The sequence below is a fragment of the Passer domesticus genome, chromosome 14 (assembly GCF_036417665.1).
Source record: "Passer domesticus isolate bPasDom1 chromosome 14, bPasDom1.hap1, whole genome shotgun sequence".
NCBI classification, from domain to species: domain Eukaryota; kingdom Metazoa; phylum Chordata; class Aves; order Passeriformes; family Passeridae; genus Passer; species Passer domesticus.
Genome location: NC_087487.1, coordinates 355421 through 361420, shown reverse-complemented (window position 1 = coordinate 361420; position 6000 = coordinate 355421). Strand labels below are relative to the sequence as shown.

General features: G+C 40.5%; 1 protein-coding gene across 1 annotated transcript in view; it reads left to right on the top strand.

Moving 5' to 3' along the window:
* Positions 1-2847: 2847 nt before the first annotated feature.
* The window catches only part of HERC1 (HECT and RLD domain containing E3 ubiquitin protein ligase family member 1), an 86085-nt gene continuing 82932 nt past the window's right edge, over positions 2848-6000 (top strand). The window contains exon 1 of the mRNA XM_064388854.1: positions 2848-3066. The gene's annotated coding sequence lies outside the window, so the exon portion shown is untranslated. The remainder of the gene's footprint in view (positions 3067-6000) is intronic.

The window sequence follows — 6000 nt, the reverse complement described above, 5'->3', positions numbered from 1 at the left end:
TTTTGCTTAACTGAAGCCCTCTAAATAAAGGCTTTTTTTCTGGTTACAGAAATGGGGAATGGATCAATGCTGTGCTTGTGAATTGCATAAAGTTTAGTCTTTAATTTCCTAAACTTTTCACCTGTCTTAGATTCCATTGAAGAAACTAGAATGGTGCGTGCTTGAAACAGCTCAAGTGTTCCTTTGCTACTGAGCCCAGTTTGATATTATGCAACTCTCTGTGAATATTAACTGGTGCAACCCTGCGGGTGCTCCCCTTTGGGAGGGCTCTGAGGTTGCTGGGGATGCACACAGCTCTTGCATGCTGTATTTGGCAGAGCTTGGGTCCATCCCCCCGTGTCCTGCCAAGAGCAACTGGTCTGTTTGCTCCTGCTGCTCTAGGGCCATGGAAGCTGGATAACCTCTCCACTTGAAATGCAAAGGGACGGGGAGTCTCCAGTCGTAAGCGCAAAGAGATTGTTAGAGCACTGTGCTACCTTTTTTCCTTGCTTCCATTCAAAGGTCTGGCTCACTGAGTAGGAAAGACTACAGGGTGTAGGAGGGGAAAGCAATTGTGACAGGCACTTTTCTTTTCCCGACTGTATTGCTAAAAACATGAGAAGTGGAGACACACTACAGGGTTATGCAACAGGGGTTTTTAAAGCAGAGCACCAAAATTCAGTCATGAGACCCCAGAGGAATTGTGAATAACCCATAAGAACACAGCTAGGAAGGGCAATCCTATGAATGGTACTTTGACCATTGGCCATTCTCTTTTGTTGATTAGTACTCTCCATTACTTTTATGCATATAGGTATTATTTTGACACAATGTTTAAACTGCACTGTAGCTGTGCACTGGATGCAACCATATTGAGGTGATGAGAATTACTAATCCTCTTGAAGTCCTAGTAACCTGCTTGCCACATATGCTCAAAATGTTTCATACCCATATACCCATGCATAGATTAGTTTGGAATTAAGTCTTGTGTATGAATTCAGTTGTTACTTCGTTGCTCATATATAATTATTTTAATTTCCCCAGTATATTATCATTCATTGTCTTCCAGTGCAAACCCCTCTTGATTCCCAGGCCTTTTCCCCAGTGGTTCACTGTAATGTTTCCTGTCTTGACTTGGCCAAGGACATTTGTGAGGTGTAGAACCTTGATACAAAGCTAGGCTGAGCAAAACAGTTGGAAAAAGTTACCAGCTAGCTAAAGAAAGGGAGAGATGGCCATGGATTGAGCTAGATCTTAAATTTGAGGTTACTTCAGACTGGTTCCTACTCAACTGTGAAATGCAGATTTCACAGTTGAGTCGAAGAGTAGAAGAAAAGAAGTGACACAACTACCTGCAATCCTGAGCTCTGAAACTGCTGATTATGTGGCACTGATGATTTGTACTGGGGTAAGAGCCAGCTGGCCTTGTGGATGTGGCTTTAGATTGCTTTCTAATAAATAACACTTAGTATGGCTCAACTTGATATGAACAGGAAGTGCCAGGCAGAGGAACTGTCACTCCAGAACATGAGTCAGAAGATGAAATTAAGGGATGACACAAATGCATATATTTCAATGCCTTCGTATTTGGCATCCCTGCCCAGGCAAATTATCTAATAACAGCTCCCCTCACATACCTTGAATCCACAGGAAAAGAGCCAGTGTTGTCACGAGTAACATATGGAAGACATCGGTGAATGTCTAGTTAAAAATAATTTTTCCATGCATTTCATAGATTGGTGTAGGTTGGCTTTAGTCATGTTTTTTAGTGCCTGCAACTGCTCTGTCCACACCTCCTCAGTGACTGCCACAAGCTCCTTTCCTCATCTTTTAATTGGCAAACTCACCTCCCTTTTGCCTCATGTAAATTGTGAGCCATGAGAAGATCCTTGCCTTTGAATGAGCCTTCACAGAGATGATGGCTTTGAGACTGGTTTTTATTGGGATAAGCCCACAATAGAAGACTCTTAATATTTCTAAACTCTAAGAATGTAACTTCTGGGTTACATTCTTAGAGTTTAGAATGAGCAAATATGGATTCTGTTGTGGTTAAGTAACTGCCCAGGCAGATCACTGTGATTTTAATTACTCTTGGGGTGATAAAGCTATACATAGAGACCTAAATGCAACAGAGGGTCACAAGCAATAATTTGGTGTCTTCTATCCAATCAAGTTTTGTTCAGTATCATTTGTTCAGATTTGGGATATTTCTCTTTTTTTTCCATTGACCATTTATTAACTGGTGGCACAGAAACATTTAATGTCCTTTGTTGTAATTGTTGGCCCATTTCTGTATAAATTTTTTTCTGAGTCACATCCCAAACCATACAGACTCCTTTCATTGCCATGACAACAGCAAGGCATACCAATGTTAGCAAAGTCTGCTGGAAAAAGAGAAGTCAGTAAAATCAAAACACAGTTAATTGAGGTATTTAATATATAAATTCCCATTTTCTGTAATGATCCAAAATTATCCTGCATTGTGGAAAAGTAGTTAAGAATAAGCCCTAGATAAATAGCATAGCCTCATGCTGGATGTTGGGTCTTGTCCTAGGCACTGCATTATAAAAAAAGATCTTACAAAAATAGCGAGAGTGGAATTGCTCATAGCCCTGGTGAAATGTTTGGCTCAGAAGAGGATGAAGAGTTAAATGTGGTTACTAAAAAAGTAAAGGATAATTATTAATAGTCAGAAAAATGCTTGATGTTAAATTGTGCATTGTTCTGTCATTGTACCTTTCTCTTCATTGCTTAATATTAAAAGTACATTTGATGGGATTACGTAACAGTACCTTTTTAACTAATAAATAATGCAGTAACTCCTGCAAAGTAATAGGGAATCACTGATGTAAAACAGGTCTTGTAGAGCTAAATGCTGGAAGAAATCTGCCTTAGTCCAAGTGAAGCTGGGAAGGAGGAAAACTGTGAGTGGGACTTGAGAGGTCTGCATAATGAAAGATTATTTCTGTTTTAAAGAAGAGGTGAGAGCACAGAGATAACAGAGGTACTATCTACAGCCGCCTTTCTCTTGAAACCTCCATGATGAATCATATGGGCTTTCTCTTGGCCACCCTCTATGCTTTGAAGGTAAGGTGGAAACTATTTTGGAAATAGAAATGGGGGATTAATGTCCTGCAGTCAGGGACATTAGGGGCTGAACTCTTGATATTTGTAGTTTTGAATACTTCTGCTTATGCTTGCTGTGAAGAAGGGGGAGAGGATTAATGATGTTGCCTACAAAAAAGCTGTGATTCAGGTATTCCTGGCCTATGTCTAGGGTGTCCCATAAAACTCAACTTTTTTTGTTACGTTCCCACTGTTAATATATAGCTGCAGGTGGCTGGAGGGTTCATCTTTCCTCTAGTATGTCCTCGGGGTACCCAAATGAGTTTAGGAGCCTCTGCAATTTCCAAAGGATGCAAGTGTTTTGATTTAATGATAATTGACTCTCAGATGAGGTGGCTGAATTGTGGTGACAGCCGTTGGTAGTGTCAGAGCAAATATAGACTTGTTCCCCTTATTAATGTCCTTATTTTCAGACCTACTGGCGCTACTGTAGGCTAGAATGCTGTTTGCTTTGTTTGGGTTCTCAGTAATTCTGACAATACTTGCCTGCTTAATACAGTGATGGACTAGACCTCCTCATTCTGCATCACTTGCCATGCTAGGTTTTATTCCAGTTTGGCAGCTCCTGAGTCCAGCTAGCTGCAGATGCAGACAGTAGCTCAGGCATTGGGGGTCTAGCTCTGAAGGAGAAACTGTGGAAGTCACTTGACTTATCAAAGATTGTAGTTAATATAAAATATTAATAGTTGCTATCTAATAAACAAGTTTCACGTGAGAATTCACAAAGATGCTTTTTATAGCAATAGCTATTCATAGCATTGCAAGAGCAATGGTCCTCCAGTGTAACTTAAATTCTGAGATCAGCGGGCCTCTGGAAACAGCCCCTGCACCTGCATCCAGGCAAATGGCAAGGAGAGAGCCCTTGACTCTCAGTACTGCAGAGTGATTGATGGGCTGGGTAAAGACTTGACAAACAAAACAGAAAAAAACCAGTTTTGTGAACTTAATATTAAAGTGTACGTAACTTAAAAGCATTAGACATTTGCAACCTAAGAAATTCCTTGAGAATTATACAATGCTTGGCTGCAGGTGGAGCCTTCAAGCCATAAAAGATCCAGTTAATGTTAAGGTTTTGTCTTTGTGTTGTGATTAATGTGTGTGGGCATGGGTCATGTGAACATGGAGAAGAGCACATACTGCTGAGTGTGTCTGTTTATTCTTCTTTCTCTTCTGTGGAATGGCAGATCTGCTGGACATGTCTGCACTGAATGTGTTTTCATGTATCTGTTGATTTTTTAAAAGTTTATTTCTTATACAGCATCCTTCAGCTGATATATTTGAAATACTTATGGAATGCTTTAAAATGTTTTTATCGTTTACCCCTGTTCTGATGGTATTTGTTAGCATAGGTGGTCTCATCAACAAAGAAGGTGCTCATTCACAGCAGAGTTTGACTATGACTATGATTTTAGACAAAAGATTAGCTGGTGTAGTTAGAGGTACAAAACAAAACAAAAAAAATCTTACAACTTATTGAACAAAAATGGGTTGTCTTGACCATTATCCTCTGGGTTGGTATTACATGGGTAAATTGCTAACAGAGACTTTTTTCTTAGTCTGTGATTTTTGGCTTGGTTAGGTCAGACTTTTCAAAGCAAGGTATTTGAGTTTTATTCTGATGCAAAACGCTGTGCATCCCTGAGTTGCCTTTTAGGGGGCAGAATGAAAAGCCATCAAATACCTGGGATGTGTCTCCAAAGTGGTCAGTCACATTTAGTCCAATTTTGGTTGGAACTTGTGTCATGAAATGCAACAGTCCCTCCAGGGAGCTGAGCGTTACCGTTAGGGACCTCCCCTAACTCTTCATATCTCAGAATAAAGCATTAAGGCTCATGAGGAGAGATCCAGGAAACATAGGCTATATAGGACAAGAACATAAGGATGGGATTGCTGGTGCACTGCCACTGCGTCTGAGCCAGCCATCAGCCCATGTCTTGGGAAGGAAAGGCAGGAGCAAGCACAGAGGAAAGTGTCCCCCAAATGTTGTAGGGGTTTCTGTAGGCTGGGGCATTTTTCAACCAGAGATGTCTTTGGTAAACTGATGGATTTTTTTTTTCTTTCCTGTATTTTTCCGTTCTCTTTTTGAGTCCAGGTAAACTTCTACTACATTTTGTCCTGCATCAAGGTGTTCTACAGCTTAATTATATGTGAATGAAGAAACAGTAATTCTTTTCCTTGTTCTGAATTTTTCATCTACTAGTTCCTCTTGTTATCTTCTAGCTCTTCTACTGGAAGAGCATAAACAATTATTTCCTATTCACCTATTTCACATCAGTAATTTTTGTAAGGTTCCATTGTATTCCTGACTTAGAGTGATGTACTCAAACATATGCAGTCCCTTCTTGCAGAGTTTGCCTCTTGCTTCTTGTCAGTTTTCCCATTTACTTGGTCTATGAATGTCTACTGATTCAGTCATGACATCCCTAATATTGTATGCACGTTACCAGTTCGTGTGGGTACAACCGAGATTTCTCACCATGTTGTTTGTTGTCACTGTGGCCTCACCTCACTTGGTGTGCCGTTGTTGCTGCCACCATCTAAGCCTGTGACAATCTTAACTGTATCCTTTATCCTTCTTCAGAATTGGAATTTCATTCCTCAGTGACAGTTTTACTAATTGCTGTTATTTTGTTCATTTTGTTTAAGCAAACACGTTAATACACTCCTGCTTGTCCTCTAATGTGATTTGTTCTGCCTTTTCTGCACTTTTTGTCCCTGCATATGGTATCCCTTTCTCTTCTTTTCACTGACTGCCCAATACATCAATTCCATCAGGATCCCGGCCTAAATTAGGTGCTTCGTTTCTCTGACCCGCTTCTTTGGTCGTTTTTATGCAGAAGCGTTAGTCCGCTCTTCCTCACGCTGGCAGAAGGCCAATGACCGCCGCTGTCCGGG